Genomic DNA, 21,661 nt, shown 5'->3' with positions numbered 1-21,661 from the left:
TCCTTCCTGTCTTTCATTCTTTCTAATTTTCCTCCTTTCTTTCATTTTTTCCTTCTTTATTTACTTTTGTCCTTTCTTTTTTGCCTTCTTTGCTTTTATCTTTCCTTTTCTGCTTTCTTTCTTTCTGCCTTCTTTCTTTTCTTTCCTCCCTATTTTCTTTTTATGCATTATTTCCTATCTGCTATCTTTTTTGCTCTTCTACCTTTCTTTTTTGCCTTCTTTATTTCATTCTTTCATACTTCCCTTTTTCTTTCCATCTTTCATCCTTTCTTCATTTTGCCTTCTTCCTTCCTTTTTTACCTCCCTCCCTAACTTCCCTTTTGCTTTCCGTCCTTCCCTTTTTACATTTCTTACTTTTTTGTCTGCCTTGCTTCCTTTTTTTCCTTCCTTCCTATTCCTTCTTCCTTTTGTTCTTGTCTTTTTTCTCAAAGGCTAGACTGGCAGTCAATGCCAGATTGATATTTATTGTTTAGGTCTGTGTTAGTGAAGACCTTTTAATTTTACTAGAAGTATGTATAACATAGTTATTTTAGGGGTTTTCCGGCAGACTTCTTCCATTTGTATGTAATTGTGTCATTCACATTTCTCTTCCACCCATTCCCGCATGTATCAAGGGGCAATATTAGCCCACTTAAGCCATTGAGGGCCTTCACTAAGAGTTATGGCATGCTGCCTTTTCATTAGGAGCACATCCACAAACAAGGTAGTTCTCTTCAGTGTTGGGAGTACTATGGTAATGTGTATATCTTTGAGACCAGAAAAACACATTTGATTTCAGCCATTGTTTGCTTTTAGACTTAATGAGTGCCTGCAGCTTCCCAAACTATAAAGTCTTGCAAAAACCATGACAAAACAAAACAAGAATTGCCAAAAGGCTGGTGGGCAATGCCAAACCTACTGGCTTTGCCAATTCTTGCTATTTTTAGCCATGCTGCACAGCAGTCACACTGCCATTTAGCATGGTTACAGATTATTGCTAGAGTTGGAAATGCCCATGTTGTACAGCATGTACAAAAGGTAACGGCAGAGCCAATAGCCTCAAAGACGAGACTTATTTGGATTTGCCAATGCTTGTTAGGTCTCGGCACAACACTCCTGTGGTTCTGAGCAATCATTTACACTCCGAGATGTGAACAAAAAAATATAACACTAGTCAAAAAACCCAGCACATAAAGAAAGCAACTGCGCCCATGTCTACGTGAAAATATATTTGGACGCAAATAACATTTGTCACAAAAAAGCTGTTAACATCTGTTGTCACAATAAACAGCTATTTAAAATGAGAAAATATCTCCTTTGAAGTGTGTGTGGCACAGTAAAACATAGCTACAAATGGCAAGAGGTTCAATAAGTTTGATATGGAGGAAGAACAAATAAAAAAAGAACCTCAGTCACAGCGAAGTCAGCGGAAGGACAGGCCTAAAGCTGAAGCAATCAGCAATTGGTCCATGCTCCAGCTGAACATAGAGGAAGTGAAGCTAGCACGTGATAGGCAATTAGAAAGCAGCAAGTGAGAGTGACAATGTTGCTAATGAATGCTAAGCAATGGATTTTTTTTTAAAATTATTTATTGCAATTTTCTTGGCATACTTTACAAATGAAAACAGTTACATCACATGGACCACCCCATACAGTAAGCAAGACATTCCCCGGTCCGAGGTTAATGAACCAATACGAGTGTCCAACGAAGCGTCTATCAAACCAGCAATCAGCGAAAGCATCATCATCATGAATCACGTTATTATTTTGATAACTTGTAAACAAACACCCCCCCCCCACATCTAACCCCCCCCCCCCCCCCCCCCCCCCCCACCGGGTCCACCCATCCCAAGGTCCAGTGAACAAACATTCAGGTTGGGGCGTCCTCCCATCTCTCCCGCTGTCTGGGGGACTCTGTTCCCTCCGGACTATCTCCCGTGGTCGTCGTCTGTGTAGAACTAGGGGCAAAATCTCAATCTCCTGGACCATCAAGCCCCATGCCTGTAACACCTCCGGGAGTTTAGCATTCCTCCTAGTACTACGCATGTGCCCCCCCTCTGCCTAGGCCCATTCCTTCAAATACGCTTTCCAGCGTGCTGGTAGTGGCCCCTGTTGTGTCAACCAGTGGGTTTCTATTCGTCGCCTGGCCATCACTAGTACTAATAATAGGAACTTTCTACTGGTTTTGCGTTTAGGGTCTCAGGGGATTAATTCCAGGATACAAGTGCGTACCTTCAGAGCCACCCTCCAGCTTGTGATCCTGTGTAGGTCCTCTAGGATTGTTACCCAAAATCCCTGAATCGTCGGACATGACCATACCATGTGTGCGAAATCTGCCTGGCCATAGTGGCATCTGGGGCAACTCGAGTCCCTCGAACTGTCAATGGTTTGTCGGTGTTTGGGTGATAGATATGTCATGTGGATCATATTGTATTGAATCTGTTTAAATCTATTGGGGACCACCACCTTGCGGACTCCCTCATGAATCTTCTCCCAGTCTCGTGGCGTTATCTCCTGCTGGCTCACTTCCTGCCATCTACCTTCCACCCTAAGAGGTGCACCTTTTCTGTCCTTCCTAAGAGCCCTATACAGGTGCTTGACAAGCTTCTGCCCGCCCGCCATGGTAATCATCGTGACCAGGGTGTGTGTGTGCTCCAGGGCACGTAGGGCCATAGCTGTCGTGCCGTTGCTGCTATCTTGGCGTACTGTAGGAATTGACCTGGGCCTAACTCAAAGGATTCCACTGCTTCCTGGTACGTAATGAACCGCTGTTCTGGGTAGAGATCCGTCAGCATAAGACAGCCTCCTGCCTTCCATTTGTCAGTGGACATGACGCGTTCAATATGCGCAAAAGGTGGCATCAACCAAAAATCCGCCTCCGGGGCGAACGGTTTCACTTTGATAATTTGCTTAACCACCCTGGCCCTGATGGCCTCCAACAAACCACCCAGTGGGGGGCCCTGCCTCTGGTGACCATCCAAGTGCCACAAAAGTGCGCCCAGCTGTCGGTCCCCATAAGTATTGGCTAGGAGCGAACGTTCCCATGAGGGGCCTGTGTCCAGCCAAGCAACTGCGTGCTATAATTGGGATGCAAAATAATAAAGTTCCAGATATGGGATTTCTAGTCCTCCTCTACCCCAGGTGCGTTTCATAACCTCCAGGCTTACCTAACAGCGTTTGCCATTTCAAAGTAAGTGCAGGAGCAGCGAATCAAGGTCTTTGAAAACCTGATGTGGGAGTTTGAAGAAGGAGCCTTGCATTGTGTAAAGACATCATGGCAGTACCACCATTTTAATAAGGGCAATCTTCCCCATCAGTGAGAGTGGAAGCGTATTCCAGAAATCAATACTGCCCTGGAGACCTCTGAGGATCCTCTCCATATTATGTTGGTAAAACACGTCCCTGTCCCTGCTTATCCAGATCCCAAGATAGCGCAACACATCGGGCACCCAGGGGATCCCTATATCGGGGAGCTGTACGCCGCACCATTCAGTCTCAGACCCCACCATGTATAGTTGGGATTTGGTTTTGTTGACATACAGTCCAGAGACCGCAGCAAAGCGGCCCAACGCTGCCATCAATAGCGGAAGTGAATGTGTTGGCTCCCGCAGGTATACCAGCGCATCGTCCGCGTACAGTGATACAACATGTTCCACAGCTCCAACCTGAATACTCCTCCCCTGGAGAACCCCACGAAGATGGCACGTCAATGGCTCCATCGCCAGGGCGAACAGCAAGGGGGAAAGTGGATACCCCTGCCGCGTCCCCCTGGCTACTGAAATGGCATCCAAGACATTACGTCTCGTACGGACCATGGCAGTCGGCCTAGTATAAAGGAGTTTCACCCAGTTCACAAACCCCTCGCCAATCCCCATTTTTAACAGCACCTGCCATAGATATTCCCACCAGAGGGAATCGAACGCCTGTTCGATGTCTATGAATACCAGGGTGCTCCTCTCAGCTCCCCCCTCTAGGGACTGCATGACGTGGGCCAGGCAACGGATATTCCGAAGCGTGTTCCTGCCTGGAATAAAACCAGACTGGTCGTCATGCACCAGTTGTCGAAGATACAGAAGCAGTCTGTTCGCCAAAACCTGGCTTATATACTCTTCAGGTCGACATTAAGCATAGATATCGGCCTATAAGAGGCCGGGAGCAAGGGATCCTTCCTCGGCTTGGGGATCATCACAATCAGCGCTTCACGCATGGAGGCGGGCAGTATACCTGTCTCCTCAGCCTCCAGGACTACATCCAGGAGCTGAGGAACCAGGGTTCCCCCAAACTCCTTATAGAGTTCCGCCGCCAGGCCGTCCGTACCAGGAGATTTAGCCGTCTTCAAATGTGTGATCGCCGCTTACACCTCTTCTCCTCGGAAAGGCGCCCCTAGGGACTCCTGGCTTTCCGGGTGCAGGCAGGGCAGGTCTGCTTCGGGGAGATGGGCCTCCAGAGATAGCAGGGCGGTAGCGGGCTTGGAATATATTTTTTGGAGGTGTGTGGCAAAGACCATGTTTATCTTCTGCTGGGTGTAGACCACACGACCCTGAGCGGACCATGCTAAGCAATGGATGGGTTGCAAGCCCCTTGCTTACAATATCTCTTGCAAGTGAGAGTGCATGCACTGTCACAGGTGAGACTAAAAAAGTCACCGTTTCATGTTTTTCATATCTGTGATTTCTGCATAAAAGTATTTTGCATCTTCCAGCACAAACTTGTGCTTTAGTAGCTCATGGGACTATAGTTAGTCGCTTGGATTACTGCAATTCCCGGTTGGATTGCTGAAACATTTGCAAAGGACTGAAAATGCTGCAGCGTTGTAGGATCTAGAGGTACCTCAGAGTTCATCTGATTGTTCTGTTTCGAACCTGCACCTCTGGTTATCAGTAGTAAAAATATACAATTTTAAAGCACCTGCCTGCCTGGTCTTAGAAGTCTTTCATTGCTTTGGACCCCTATAACTTCAATATAAATTGTAATAATACAACCCAACCCAAGCTGTTATAATCCTTGGCAGCCAGTCATTTGGTGTTTCAAAGTTTTGATGTTCCCGGTTGGGATAGAAGGGGGTGCTGTGCCTTCTCTGTGATAGTGGCTAAAATCTGGTATTCACTGCCATGGAATCTGCACACCATTAATAAATTAATAAATGACTTACTCTCAGGGAAGCACTGAAAACTTGGCTCTTCTCTCAGTAGAGTCCAGCAATCTGTTGTTTTCTTTAGTCAGTCAATGTTTTCTCAAGCGCCAGGATGCCTTTCAGGCAACAGCCAGCTTTATAAGTGTATTTTATCTTACATTACACTACGGTATGAAGAGATGGCGGGATTCGATACTGAGAACTCTGCGAAAAGCACAGTCCTCTTCCCACCCCTCATAATTCCTCTGTTATCTCCAAATAAAACAAGCATTGGCATAGCCAATAGGTCTCGCCTTTGGGACCTTATAAGTATTTAGTTATGCAGCACAATTTCCTTGGTGCAACAACATCAAATGTTGCATGGCTAAACACTTATAAGGTCCCAAGGCGAGACCTATTGGCTAAGCCAATGCTTGGTAATGTTGAACTCCGCTTTGAGTTGAGTCTTTTCAACTTGGCTGACCGAACATCTGTGCTCTGTTCTGCGTTAAGACAACACACTGTAATATAACACAGATTCACATATTCCAGCTGTATTATCCATCACAATAGTCACTTCCCCCTGGATACTGTCCTTTACCTTGCAGATATTGGCAAAATGCAGTTTCTGTCCACACCTCCTACACTCCTTCCCTGAGGTATCGACATTATTAGCCTTAGGCAAATTATAACTACTACTGCACCTGCTACAGTTCTTTCTAAATGCTTTAGCTTTACTACTACTGATGGGCTTACCACCCGTCCTGGCTGACCACCTAGATGTTGCTGCAACATCACCCTCAATCACTGACACGTCCCCAGATGTTTTGGTATCCTTTCGCTCCATCTCTTTCATGCAATACTTCGACTCTTCTACCACCTTTGCTATCTCAATGGCATCATGCCAAGAGGGGCCGGCTTCTGGGTGCCCCTAACCTCTCCTGAATCATCCTGCTCCTATAGTGCACAATGAGCTGGTCCCAAATCATCTTATCAGTCATTATACCAAACTTGTACTTGACTGACAGTTCTTTTAACCGTGTGATACATTGATCCACCGACTCTCCCATCCATTGAGGTTGTGTGTAAAAAGTATGCAACCACATTTTCACTCTTGGCAAACCCGAGTTCCAATCTGTTCCTTGCTTCAACATACACATCTTCAATGGGGCAACCCGCCTGGTTGACACCTTTAGGTAAATATTTAAATGTACCTTTTTCATCCCGCACTGAACTCAAACACCTCAAGAGTTTCAATGTCATTATATAATATATCTACCCACTCCTCCCACCTTCTACTGATGGAACCCTAGGTTGGGTGAGAAACACTGGTTGCGGATTATTAGCGGACACCTGTATTACTGCAGTTCCGCCTACCCTGTTTTACACATACACTTCTAAAATGCAACGAAAGAGAACGTATAAAAAAACAATTGCTGTGCTTCTGCTAAAGAACACTGTTCTGGTGTAATCACTGCTTCAGTATTCCTAAATGTAGAACAAAGTTCATGGGTAAAAATTACCAAATCATTACCGTCCTGTTCCTGAGCAAGAAGTAAAAAAACAAATCACCACACCAATACCGTCCAAAATGACCCACTGAAGCCAGCAAACTGTGACTGCTGGTATCCTGCTGATGGTAAATGATGCATTGGTCCAAGCCAAAGCTAGCAGTAGAGGTTGATCCTCATTATCGCTCCTTTACAGTCATAAAAGTTGTGCCTGTCACCGAATGCAGGCAACAGCAATGGTGAGACGAGAGTCAGGAGCATATGAACGTTGCTGCTGCCTGGTCAACCAGTGTCAACCAGGAACTGCTCTCTGTGGTCTCCTTCAAGCTTGGTTACACCAGGGTTAGTTGATGTCACAATCAAACCTGGTAATTGCATGCGCACGCGGTATCCTAGCAACTACTGCTGTTAACAAACATCACAGTGGCCGATTCGTAAAGATGCACGCGCGTTACAGCCGCCGGACAGTTTTACTCACAGTAGGTGCAGCCTTCCCCACAAACTTCGGGGGAATAAATGGTGCACACTATCACGCACCGAACCACCCACAACTACCTGCACTGTGCTTCAACACGGCGCTCTGATTCCCGCAGTGTGACCTGAAATAGTGAGAGCCTCTGACACTTGGGTTCTTATGTAGCCACACCAGGAGAGAATTGACTTCCTAATACTGCGCTGGCTAGTCGTCGCCAAATTTTGTTGTAATGAACTCCATACACTATATATATTTTCCATAAGAGTATTTATTTAATGAAAAAACAACTCTCAACGTGATCCTTCCTCTGCCAGACAGCAAGCAACTGCCGGGGAAAAGAACGCCACACCGACACCATCACAAATAGCATCGGTACTCTCTGGACAACCACGAGATGAATGTTCCTCAGGCCCCACAAATACATTCCAATACATATCATCTGTGAATAGGTCTAATGCACAAATATACTCTGACATAGGGTAATGTGTATTAAGGGAACTTCTGTGACAATTTCTAGCACTCGCAGTATTCCAGACCTTAACATAAACACCATCACTATTTATTGCAACTGATCTTCAAGAGTGGCATTGATCTTTTGACATGTGTGAAGGCCTTCATGTGAGGAATTTGATAGAAAATCAATGTATGATAGATAAACATTTTTCTCCTCAACTCTAGAACTGTGGATGGTTGCAGGGTGTGTTACGTTTCTGCAGGCCCATGCACTGGTCAGTTAAAGGTTTTGTGGAGTATACACCTTTAGAGAGAGACAGGAGGACAGTGTGTTAAGGGGACTTGACCGAAAAGGAAAAGACTCTGAACGTAATTTCTCACTGGCAGTTACTGGAGGTCACTCAAAGCAAGGGTGTAGTCCTATTGGTTCTCCTTTTAATTTTGGCACAGTGGGGTTTCAGTGCTTCTATGGGGAAATATTTCCTTGGTATTTCAACTATGGGTCATGAAATAGCAGTATGAGTTACATTTTATTTCTCAATACGGATACTGATTGCAAGGACAAGGTCAGTGGTGCTCCTCTGTGAGGGCTGGGTCAGCAGCGCCCTCCTGCGAGAGCTGGGTCAGCGGGGCCCCACTGCCAGGGCTGGTCAGCATTGCCCCCCTGCGAGGGCTGGGTCAGCGGCGCTCCCCCTGCGAGGGCTGGGTCAGCGGCGCACCCCCTGCGAGGGCTGGGTCAGCGGCATCCCCCCTGCGAGGCCTTGGTCAGCGGCACCCCCCCCTGCGAGGGCTGGGTCAGCGTCACCCCTCCTGCGAGGGCTGGGTCAGCGGCATCCCTTCTGCAAGGGCTGGGTCAGCGGCGCCCCCTGCGAGAGCTGGGTCAGTGTCACACCCCCTGCGAGGGCTGGGTCAGCAGCAACCCCCCGCGAGGGCTAGGTCAGCGGCTCCCCCCCTGCGAGGGCTGGGTCAGCGGCACCCGCCCTGCGAGGGCTGGGTCAGCAGGCCACTTGTGGGTGCGTTGTGCCTGTGTGAGTGCCAATGCTTACCTTCATTTTTGGAACTCAATACTGGGAATGCAAACAGGTTCTTCAAGACAAGAACACGATTTAGGCATATATACATACGAGACAGAGGAGCAGAAATTTAAATAGGTTTGTCACGTCATGGCTTTCTTTGTGGGGGTGGGGTGGGAGTGCACCACAATCAAGGAAAATGAAAGTTCAAAATAAAATGGCCTATGTGTGCTTGGATTCATCACCCCGTAAATTAAACAAACATATAAGTGACAAAATGGACAATGAGAAAATGTTAATAAATAAAAACATTTTTTAAAGAGATCAAGATATCACAAATCTCCAAAATGTCCAACTTGTGATATGTCATTTACATGATAGCATGATTTTAAGCTCTAAGACAGCGAAGCTCAATGGTACACAGTCGGACCCACTCATTGGGATCTCCTCAATGTCCCCAGCTAAGGTTTGTACAGAGCACTGCTATTTAGAGCTGGCCTATCAGTTAAAGCTTCCTCTGAGGATGAGACCACAGTGGCTTCAACAGATTGCTCCTGGGAAGCGGAGTGAAGGTGGGCGCCCAACACGCACTCCTGGGTGGAGGGAGTTCAATGGTTCATGTTGCTATGTAAGTGAGCACGAGAGAATCCATACCTCAATCATTGTCAGAACTCCAACATCACTCTTTCACCCATCTGATCAGGCGAGAGGTACAGGTCTTCAGAACTGGACACAACACATTTCCAACAGCAATCTTGCTAAGGTCATATTCAACTAGGCTGTGTTGAGACCTCCCTAGCATTGCCATAAATCAAGTAACAATTAAAAATGATAAATAACACACCATGCTGGACAGTGTGAGGTAGCTTGCACTGCCTTGAAAGAGTTCTGCTCCCCAGCACCATGGAGAGCCTTGAAATACATGGATGTGAGGCCTAGAAACTCCAGAATAACACTGTTGCCTAATGTACCCGCAGGGCCTATGGTGCAGACAAAATGTAGACCACGCACATTCCAAAAGTATCCCCTTCGCTGGTACAGGTGTTGTTGCTCACTCGTCTAGACCTCTCACAGGTATGAAAAGTAAGGAGAGGATTATTTCATTTTAACACCCATGCGGGTCTCGTAAAAATGGATATCAAAACTATGGTGGGCGTTACTGACACCTAAATGCCCCTCCCCCCCGATAATGACATCTCATGATACAAATTCAACAAGATCACTTTAACACTATGGAACAACTAATCATCTACTGGTGCCAGGAGCTTGGTCCTCAGGCCCACTATAAGTCACCGAGCCTAACCTGCATGAGGCCTCACTCTTGCTATGAGAATGTGAGTCAAAACAGGAACCATTTATCATTTACACAAGCACACGAATGAGCAGTGAAGTAAACAGTACCCAGAACTCAGTGGAACCCCAAAACTATAGTGCAGAAGGGGTAAAAATACAGAGACTTCATTTATGGGATGACGTATATGAGCAATGCCCGACATCAACATTATGCCCAAAAACCAGTTCTTAGCCAGACATACATTTCTCGCTTGCCTCACTGAATGTAAACAACCTAGGGCCTAATTTATGTTTAGTGGAACAGGAATTAATTATGGTAAATTTTGTAGATGTTCCAATGTGTCTGAATGAGATTTTACAAAGGTAGATAGACCGTCAAAGACGGACGACATGTAACAACACGATACGACACAAAACTGTCAGCAAAAGCTGTAACAACTAATCAGACCTCGAAACAATGAATGGCGAGTTGTCTTATTTAATTCATAGCTAACCAGAACAACATGCTGCAACACTGGTATTTTCCAAAAATCATTTTACCAGAGCCCGCAGCAGAAGATCCACATAGCGGAAGTGATTCTTTTTGATAGGGCGGAGGTCAAAGTGCCCAGCCAGAGACTAATCAGGGCAAGTGCTGTTCCCAGTCACATTTGAATGGGTGAAAGAACAACATCCGCATTTAATGCAATAAACACGAGGAAGCGCAGTAAGGAAACAGCCCTTAAATAACAAGCTTTGAAAAGTTTCACACAAGCCTACAGTGACAGCTAACGACCAGGTCTGCACCTCTGCAGAATCGGAGTCACTCAAAACAAGCGCGTGCGCCTCGCAGCAGGGGGAGGGGAGGGAGGAGGGGGCCTGCGCGATTTACTCGTGGGAGGAGCGGCTGGCGCCGCGATAATTGCTGCCCTATGCCAGCCGCTCGCTCCCATGAGGAAATTGCCAAACGTGCACACGTTGCAAAAGAAAGCAATGCAACGCGTGCACGTTTTTGGGGAGAAAAGCTCATCGATGACATGAGGTACTCTCCTATGCAGCGCTTGCGCGCTGCGTAGGCGAGACCTAAAAATAAGCTTGTTGAGCCTGCTGCCAATGTCCTGGTGTGTTTTCACACCCTTTGATGGACTTCGGCTACTACAAAAAGTAGCTGCAAATCCACTCATTGCAGGAGTTTTCAGCTCTCCTTCCCTGCATCAGCATACAAAAGGCAGCCCAATGCGGTGCGCTGAATAATAAACCCTACTGATCGGGGAGGGCAAGCTAATAGAAAAAAAAAGACAGCGGGCACTGTTGCAAGTGCCTGTACAATACAGGAGCAGCATCAGACAGCTTGAAGCTTCTCACCTCACCAGAAACCACAAACCCATGCCACGCTAACAACCATTGTTAGCACACTTAAAGAGTGTACTTGCTGTTATATACTGTTAAAAAACTCTGCATGTCTTTTCATGCACACAATGTATGTAGGCTCCTAATTTTGCAAAACACCACTCACACCACAATTATTCACATTCTTCATTTTCCTCATTGCAGTCACACCACATATCCTCACTTCAGTCGCAAAACTCACATCACTCACACTACCTGTCACTCACTGTATGCATCCAATGCATCAATTAGACAACACTCTGCATCACTCAACAGTGTTCATATCATCCAAAGCCCTCATCTCTTGCATCACTCAAGCCACCCACATATCACACCTCATATTATTCACGTCACTCATATCAATTGCAACACTCACTTTACTCACACACCTACTTCACTCAAGCCTCTTACATATCACACCTCATTTCCATCACTCAAGTTGTTCATTTCACTTATAACATTCACACCACTCCCATAACTCAAAGCGGTCACACCATGTATCAATCACAGAACTCATCACTCATGACACTGACATAGCACACCACTCTCATATACACATATTGCTGATTTCACTCCCAACATTTGCACCACTTGCACTCACAGTACTCCAATCTTTTGCACTATTCACACATTTATATCTCTCATGACATTCATAACGTTTATCACTCTTCCACTCACATATCATAGCACTCACATATCATACCTGATTTATATCACTCACAGGGTCAAATTGTAAGGCTCAAAAATAGCAGTTTCATTTAGAAGTTGCCAGAGTATGCAAACTGAATGAAGATGTTGTAAGGCTCAATTTATTAGTACTATAGCTCTTAACTGAGTCTGACCATGCTGTACAAGACCTAAGTCGCCTTCAAGAAGATGTAATGCTGAATACATGATTTTGTGTAAGGGATACACTTTTTTGATAGTGGGTGCATGCCATTGTCATCCGTTGAACCCTTTCTGAAACTTTCTTCCATTCATTACAGATGGCATATATCCCTGTCTCTTTAAATCATTTATTTCCAGTGGGGCATGGCCCCGGAAAGACTTTAGAAAAATCCATGTTTTCTTTAATAAGTGACAAATGCTCCTTCACAGCCGAAAGACTGGAATCTGCTAACCAGCGTTGGCACAGCTTTCCTATACTGCATGTGCTCACAACTATAGGTGTGCGACTGTTATATTGTGGATCAGGGTGATTGGCTTTAGGACCAGGAGTGTTGGAAAAGAATCAATGCATGCATGTGTTCGAATCATAAGGCCATAGGGTCCTTTAGAAGGAAACTGGGGGGAATTATAGGTTCCATTTTGAATCATATAATGTATGTCAGAGTTGAAGAAGTTCATTTGTGATTGCCAATTGGTGAATAGTGTAGCATGTGGCTTTTTTCAGATCTTTTTTTCATGATTGCAAAATTCCATGTAGATAGTCTGCTGGAGATTTTTATTCAGAAAAAGAATTCATTTTGGTAGGATACAGCACTTCTTTACCTTGAATCTGCCGTTATTTGGTTCCTCAAAAACTTCTCTCATCAACATTCTCTGTATGGCTAAATTCTGATTAAGTTCCTCTAAATAAATCAGTTTATTAGTAATATTTCAAACAAATTCTGGAATTGTTGTGGGCGTTGTGAAATATAAAAAGCTGAGGAATGTGACCTGTCATCACTCTCGAAATAGTGAAATTCCTTAAAGAAATTTGATTGACTATTAAGGGGATGACCTTCACAATGTGCTTCCATTGTGTATAATTGTATATCTCTCTAGTTCTATGTATGTGATTGTATGTATAATGAGGGAAGCAAAACATTTCTTTATGGTGCAATGCATTCAAATAAGGATCTTCATTATTCAAAGTGGTAAAGGGGAGGTAAATCAGACATCATATGTATTACAATTTCATTATTTCAGTCATCTAAAACAGGAGCAGGAATAATCATATCATTCCTTGAAACTTTCAATACATAATGCAATTGCAATGTCTCAGTCAGTCCCATAATCTGGTAAGGAACCTTCTGCCAAACAATGCCCTTGGGCACAGGATAAGCTGGGATGTTTGCAGCATAGAAATTTCACCAAGCTCTGTGGGATGAGAGATAGGGTTAATGTTTTTGAAACACGGGTTGTGTCCACTGAGTAGCAGAAGAACAACGGTCAGCATTTTCAGCCACATGATAAAAAGAAACACTTTTGTAGTGACCCACACATAGGACCATGGTGGTATCAAGTTCTTGTCTTGAATTTAATGACAAGCAAGAAGAAATCAATGGCTTAGAGTGACTGTGGAGCATGATGAAAAGTCCTCTGTGTAGTATCCAGATTCATTCTTATATATATTGTTGTTTCTTGACCAGGCATCATCTTGATCTAGGTTGAGCCATGCAGAGGTTCATTATAAACCTTGGTGTTGCAGGGAACATTTCCATTTGTAGTGATGGCAGCATCAGATTCATCCATGGAATCGATTGCTTGGTGCAAAGCTGAAGATGCAGTACGACAACTATTACTGGCTGGGGGACTCAACCTAGCGATCTTTCTGTATTCTTCCAGGAGTATCTCATTCAGAGTAGGGAGAGGCTGAAAGGTTCTACTCTGGTTCCTTCCTTATATTCAGGTGAGTCTGTTGCACAGAATACACCACATAGTGCTTCTTGATGTGGCCAATGAACACCTGTCATTTTTTCTGCGAACCAGACAAAACAGGTAGGATTACAGTTCGTTCACCATTTCTCCCCAAGAACTGGAATGGGTGGTCTGTAGGACAGTTCAAAAGATTGCTTATCGTAGATATTTTCTAGGCATAGATCCTTACTTAAGAGACCCACTCATCACCAGCTGCAAAAGCGTTCTCTTTGCTGGTGGTGGCATATGAATGCTTCACATTGGACAGTTTGTCTCTAGACCTCTTGGATGCTCTGTATGACATTTCAACTTTGGTCCAGGTCAAACTCTTTTTCGTCTGGCATCTTCCCAGGAATATCTAGGCCATGTACATACATAGGCACTCAAAAGAAAAGTACTTTGTATAAAGTGCGCCCACCAAATACTCATCTAGGAAAGTTATTAAATGCTCTCTGGACTCCATAGAGATGGTGGTACCTATTAAGTCCTGAACTCAATACCCTAGAAGTTATCGCTTGTTTAGTCATGTCATTAATATCCTAAACTAATCTGTTACTGCTAGAACCCCTTTAAGAGGGCTCCACTGGGCATGCAGGAGTGACAAGGCTATTGATCCTGCTCAACTGGCCCAAGTACCCCTTCAGTACTGGACTCTCAGTGGTAGCTCTGATTGAGCAGTCAAGGCACCCTTAAGAGAGGATGTAGACATATGTCAGTGAACATGAACATAATTCAAAGTTCAAATACTAAGCACAATATATCAATGGTCAGCCAAATACTTCCTTATATGACTTAGAGTAGTTTTGTATTTCACATGCAAAGAAATATGACATTCAAATGTAACAAAACAATTCCCCTTGAGGTTGGGACTCTGGGATTTGTCACGAAAATGCCTGTCCCACCCTCCTTTATGTAACATTTTCAGGGTTATTCCCCATTCACTGGTGACCACATCAGGGAAGGCAAACTATTAGACCGTACTCAAGAGTTCTCCCTTTTAACCCTTTAGGAACTTATGAAAAAATGTCTATGGTGCCGCAGCACTATTAGCAGTGAGTCTCCCTGGTGCCCACCTGGCCCAGTTCACATCTTACCCACAGCCGGTGCCTTCAAACGCTGTGAGTCCTGCTCCGTTTGGAGAGGTTGGGCTGCTCGCGGCCCATGCAGCAGCACCAAGCGGCACAGGCTTTGTTCTGAGCAGCGCTGCCAGAGGCCTCCAAGATGTCAAATCAGCTTTATGCTCACAAAGACATGGCAAGTTGATTTTGCTTAACAGGGGAGGGAGGAGATGGAGGAATTAATCCTTTCTTCAGCTCCTGATTGGAGACCATGAGGTTGCAATATCATCCGGCAGTCCTCAGTGGTGAGTCAGGGGTCCAACCTGTGGATCATAGCCTCAGTCTCTCCTTCGAGTGACAGCCCAAATCCTTTTTCAACATTGATACTGGCAGCCCCTGCTGGCATATGGTGTTGCAGCATTACGTGGTTATATGGGCACAAGCTCTCTCGGCACAGACAATCACAAGTCTGTGCGGATAGCTGTAACTGAACGAGCGTAGCAAGATCTGCACAGAGATCAAGACACGGCTTAGTCTATGGCAGCACTCTATTGGCATATGGGGGTTGCCGAAAACAATCTTGCATGCGGGCAATAGCCCAATCAGTGCTTAGCCGATTCCTCATACCACACACAGGTAGTCCTCATGGTAAGACTCCCCACTGGACCCAGCTCCCTCCAATGCTATTCTCTTCCTCAAAGGGTTCACTGGCCTAGGCATGCAGGCATGTGTTGGTGCACCAGGGCTCGTGGTCTTGGTTTTTGGGGACTCAACTTCCCCTTGTTATAATCCTTTTCCAGACACCAAATGTGATTTAGAGTCTGTCTGTTGGATGTTTTATGTTGGGGTTCTGCTTCTTTTGTAGTGGGGACTTCTCCTTTTTTTCATCATCCTTCATGAAAGAAGTCTGTCACAGCAGGCCCGGACTACACGATTAATTGGAATTCCCAGAGTTCACTCCTGGATGTCAGCCACAGTGATATGTGCATCAAAAGGTTAATCCCAGCCCCCTAGCCGTACTCTTTATGATTCTTTTATCAGCCTCATCTCCCTTCCTGAGGTGTGTCCAGGCTCTTTTACTTTGATCTATCACTTAATCAAAGAGCAGTCTTTCGAAATGTAAAAGGAGTCTTTTCCTTTTCCCTCCCGTGTGTCCACAACCAGCTCACAGGAGTGTGGCAAAACACACATCTGACTAGGGGGATCCCTCTCCTCTTCATGTCTTCTGGAGGCAGGCCTGGAATTCCAAAAATGAAGCTCAGGGTTCTCCATACAATGTACCATCATAGGCACACTCACTCAGTGTCCACTTTAGGTCCAGCTCTGTTACCTCTATGCATTGTAACCTTACATGTGCACATGCATTTAGTATCATTAACTAGGGTGTGCTCACACACACACACAGCCAGCACACACACTCACTATGAGCGCACTGCACAACACTTCACCCTTCTTATTGTACTCCACGCAAGCACACAATTAATCCACACATGCACTGCACAGCGCTACATCTCTTATGTAATGGAATCCTCTTGCATACAAACACCCAGTATCTGTAGTAACCACACATGCACTGCACAGTACTGCTCCATCCTTGTACTGTACCCTTCCCAGGAACACATACAACCAATGCTGATTTACTACTCCTGCACTGTGCAGCACTCCACAGCTTACCTGATGTAGGCCACGTATGAGTTAAGGACACAGTGGCAGAACTTTTAAAAAGGGGAGTAATTCTGTATGCCTCACTTCATTGACACAGGGTAAAAAGTTCCTGTTCACTAGTACTGATCACTACACTGTATGCTCACAACACCATGCTCATGCTGATTAACTCCTGGTGAAGGCGGTAGCCTTCCACTACTATGAGGGCAGTGGTGGCCGGTGACATTTTAAAGCGGTGGGGCGTAAAACAATTGTCGTACTTCACTGCGGTGAGCGAGCTTAGCGAGAGAGCCTGAACCACCTACAGGATTTTGCAAAAAAAGAGTGGTCAAATGGTGCATTTTCAGGCAAACTAGAAGGTGTTAAGAACAGCTCAGTCAATTCTAATGTTTAGAGTTGTGGGAGTTAAGAAACCTTATAGAAGTTTGACACCTAATGAGAATGCTCTGGGAATATGGAACTAAAATGAACAACAATTTTACTGGTAACGCAGTAGCACAACTATTCTTAATCATACTGGATAGAACCACAGTACATCCAACATGAAATACATTCCGGCTAGGAGTCTCATATTGCTGTGAATAGTATGCTTTTCCTACTTCCTGGTCCAAGCCTCTATTGATAGCATTAATAAGGCTCCCTCAGGTAGGCATGTGTTGTTTATTGTATCTTTGCATATGTATACTATAATGGAACATTTTTATTTGAAACACGTCTTCAGCCCTCGTGGTTGATCAACTCTTTCAAAACAGAGAAGGTAACCAACTGCCTGGTCCCAAAGATAGAAACGCTATTGTTTTTCTTTTCTTCAAAGATGAAATACAATAAACCCATAGGCATACATACTGACATGCTTGAGAAATAATATCAAAGCTAATATTGAGGAAAATAGGCTCTGGGGTTGGTAGAAACCCTCAGAAGTATTCATAACAGACAGGCATGAAAATGCATATAAAGTTCCACACTCTAAAGTAGCAGTGGTGTACAAGAGACTAAATGAGAAAGGGAAACAAGATAGTATAAACTTCAATTCCTATCACCAGGAGCCATCACCAACGTCATGCAAACATAGTCAAACTTCAACTCTGGAGTCTCTGGAGGTCAAAAATATCCTGGGGGCCTAAGTATTTACCATATTCTCAATATCCCCAGGTCCAAAGGACACTCATCAATGCCCTTCATATATATACACCCCAAACAAAACCTGGTGGCTACTATTCAAATTGTCTATCAATCTTCACATCTATATCCCACAACAAATTATGCATAGTATATTTTTTAAGTCTTTCCTCAGAAGCCTAATTCTGTGTTTCCACACTACACTTGAGGAAGACCTCTGATCAATTTGAAACTCTGGGTGAGCCTCTAGAGTGTTCCATAGTAGCCGTACCTTTCTGCCACCTATAGTACAATCAGCATTTCCACAAAACCAGAAGGCTGTGCTAATCCTGTAGACTGCATTGTTTCTCCACCCTGAGAGTTACCTCATAGTCACACTGCAACTAACAATATTTTGAGTAGATGTCAAATGCTTGCTATGATTCAGCAGTTTGGTGTATAAAGTATACTCCTGTTGGTTAGAAATGGACATTTAGAAAGGGTTCATACATATGGTCTATCAATTGTGCAGATAGTGTCTCTGCAGTGGTGGCTCCTTCATTGGGGCACGGGGGCATCGGCCCACTGCTTTCTCGCAGTGCGAGAAGGCAGAAACATAAAATGGTAAAACTACCATTTTATGTTTCTACTTCTCGCTCTGCGAGAAAGCAGAAGTGCCTTGCGTGCCTGGTTGTGGGAGGGCGGGAGGGCGGTCATTCTCGAGGGCAGGGGGGGAGTGGCTTTGCCCATTGTTGTGGGTACTGACTGTTTGGTAGACCCCAGGGCCGACCAACCCAGTCATGCGCACTCTCCCTTTTTCTCTATGTAGGCTGCTGCCTACATAAAGAAAATTATTACAAAAACAGTGGACTCCAGTAGTTTGGGTGATCAGGGTAAGAATAGACACAAACTGGAATAGTAATAATAATAATAAAACATTTATAAAGCGCCTGGCTGCACAAAACTGTGTATCCCCGCGCTGACTGCTAGTACAATACAGAGTTCCAGAGGAGCTGTGGTAATAGAGGTTTAGGGAGGGTTATATGTTTGGGAACAGATAGGTTTTCAATTTTGTCTTAAATCTCAGTTCGGAAGGCTCCATCCGCAATTGGAGCGGGAGTGCATTCCAGTGTTTCGAGGCTAAGTACCTGAAGGATTTTCCTCCCATTTTAGCTCTAATGATGCGGGGGAGTTTGAAAAGCATCGTGCCAGATGACCTTAAATTCCTAATCGGACAATGTATAGTAAGGAGATTTTTTAAATACTCAGGACCTTTGTTCTGAGCAATGCGATGGGCATAACAAAGGGTCTTAAATTTAATCCTCTCCCTAACTGGAAGCCAGTGGAGTCTGGATAGGGCCGCTCTAGCAGAAGTTCTTCTTGGGAGTCCTAGCACCAGTCGTGCGGCAGCATTCTGCACGCATTGTAGTTGATGTAGGCCCTTCTGACTGAGCCCAATCAGGAGGGCATTCCCGTAGTCTAAATGGGGTGTCACCAGTGCATGGACTATGGTCTTCCTGGCTTCAGTAGGAAGAAGATCCAACACCTTTCGGAGAACTTTTAAAATGCCAAAGCATCTTCCCGTTACTTTGTTAACTTGGGTCTTACCAGAGAGGTCTGAGTCCAGCATAACGCCTAGGTTTCTGACCGCCTCTACTGGGGTGGGCAAATTCCCCAGTTCACTGGGCCACCATGCATGAGACCACGCAGACGTAGCTCTCCCGACCACCAGTAGTTCGGTTTTATCGCCATTCAGGCGAAGGCAGTTGTTGTTCATCCAGGCCGCTACTGCTGACATACATTCTGAGAAATTGATGGCATATTCTCTTCTGTCTGGCGTTAGCTTGAACACCAGCTGGGTGTCGTCCGCGTAGCTTACAATGCCCACCCCGAAAACCTCTACAATGCGTGCCAGGGGTTCCATATAGATGTTAAATAAAGTGGGGCTTAAGCTTGAGCCCTGTGGAACCCCATGGCTCATCTTCCGAGGAGATGATCTAAAGGGTGGGCAGTGCAGCTGGAAACTTCTGTCGGTCAGGAAGGAGCGTAGCCAAGCCAGCGCTGGGCCCCTTACTCCCATGTCCGAGAGACAAGACAGCAGCGTTGAGTGCAGCACGGTGTCAAATGCTGCACTAAGGTCCAAGAGGACTAACGCCGCCGTCTCGCCCTCGTCCACTATCTGCCGGATGCATTCAGTCGAATATAGAACTGCTGACTCAGTCGAGTAGCCTGATCTAAATCCTGACTGGGAGGGATGGAGAAGAGCTTCTTTTTCCAAATGCTCCATAAGCTGTTTATTGGCAATTTTTTCTATGATTTTAGCACAGAAAGGGAGAAGGGAAATTGGTCAAAGATTTTGGAATTGAGATATGTGAATGTTGGGCTTTTTCTTTAGTGGCATGACTTGAGCAGTTTTCCATGCTTCTGGAACATAACAATCCTCAAAGGATAGTGTGATCATTTGACTGATGTGATCGATTAATGTATTTTCCATAACTCCCTTACACCGGTCGGGTGGACATGCGTCGGTGGGGGAGCCGGATTGTATGCCAGTTATGATTTCCAGCAAATCATGTTTGCCCGGTGTTTGAAAACCAGTAAATAGGGATTTGTGAGTTTGGATAGGGCTTGTATCCAGGTTGGTATTTAAGGGAGTTGTGTTGTTTACAAAAGTGGCATGTATTTTATCCACCTTCTCTACAAAGAAATCAGCAATTTGTTCACATATCTCCATAGAGTATGTGTCTTGAGCGTCTAATCGTGAAGGGATTGTGAGTTCTTTGTAGATACTGAACAGCTCTCTCGTGGGATTGTCTGCTAACTCTATTCTATTTTTATAATGGATACTTTTCTCCGTTCTAACCAACTTTTGATACTTTTTAGTTCAATTTTATAGCTTGCTTTAAGATCAGGTGCGTAGCTTTTTCTCCACCTCCGCTCCATAGATTTACATTGAACCTTTGGAAATCTAAGATTCTCCGTAAACCATGGAGCGGTTTTGGATTGTCTTGCTGGAGGTTTGACTGTCCAGGGAGCTATCTTATCTAAGGCTTCAGTTATCCATAATTCATAATTATCCCAAACCTCCTTAAGGTGCTACCTATTGTTAAGGGGTGCTCTGTTAAAATGCTATTAAAAAGTTCAGAAGTGAAATTTTTCCAGTTCCGACGTTTCAGAGGGGTGTGCTTTGTGAATATAGTACCTGTGGTTTTTTTTTCTATCTCGAATGGCACAATACTGTGGTCAGACCAGATTAGTGGGATTGGTGGTAAGGTCTTAATGCCTTCCCAGTTTGCAAAAATGGGGTCCAGGAGATGACCTTGCTGGTGTGTGGGTGCTGGGGAGAGAAGTTTTATATCCGCAGCGTTTAGTGCGGCAGCTACCATTTGTGCCTCATTCGAGTTAATATCTTCAAAATGAATAGTATTTATGTCCTTTGTCCAGCCGGACAGGAATTTATTTGGCGATGCAGACAATCAGAAAGTAATGTCAAGGGGGCACAGCCCGTGACCCACAGTGAACAAGACAAAACAAAATGTATAGGCAAGAACGAGCAAATTGGTCTGTATACTTATAATCAGTGAACAGACTTGATTGTAGTTTGAGTGACCATTGTACATAGTATTCACAAGCATATTCAGTACATATGATCCTATTGTGCCGATGACGTTTCGATGCCAAAAAACAAGATAAATGCCATCATCTTCAGGACAAATATATAAATCATGTTTGTCTTGGAATTATAAACAATTGCCTTTTTCCGCAATGATAGCGTGTATTTCAGATTATCACGCTTTTGAGTCAATTAGACCGTCCAGATCACGGCTCGAGTTGTGCCGGTTGCAGAATCGCAGGACGTGGCATCTCTGGCGGGGATCGCCGTTGTTGAACAGCAATCCCCGCCAGAGATGCCGCGTCCTGCGATTCTGCAACCGGCACAACTCGAGCCGTGATCTGGACGGTCTAATTGACTCAAAAGCGTGATAATCTGAAATACACGCTATTATTGCATG

At 44.9% G+C, this 21,661-nt stretch overlaps 1 protein-coding gene across 3 annotated transcripts in view; it reads right to left on the bottom strand.

Moving 5' to 3' along the window:
- Window positions 1-21,661, bottom strand: part of NMU (neuromedin U) — a 482,937-nt gene that overhangs the window by 104,545 nt on the left and 356,731 nt on the right. The gene's annotated exons all lie outside the window — the stretch shown is intronic.

The sequence above is a fragment of the Lissotriton helveticus genome, chromosome 2_2, assembly GCF_964261635.1.
Source record: "Lissotriton helveticus chromosome 2_2, aLisHel1.1, whole genome shotgun sequence".
In the NCBI taxonomy this organism is placed as follows: domain Eukaryota; kingdom Metazoa; phylum Chordata; class Amphibia; order Caudata; family Salamandridae; genus Lissotriton; species Lissotriton helveticus.
The sequence above is the reverse complement of the archived record's forward strand: the minus strand, read 5'-3'. Positions and strand labels throughout refer to the sequence as shown.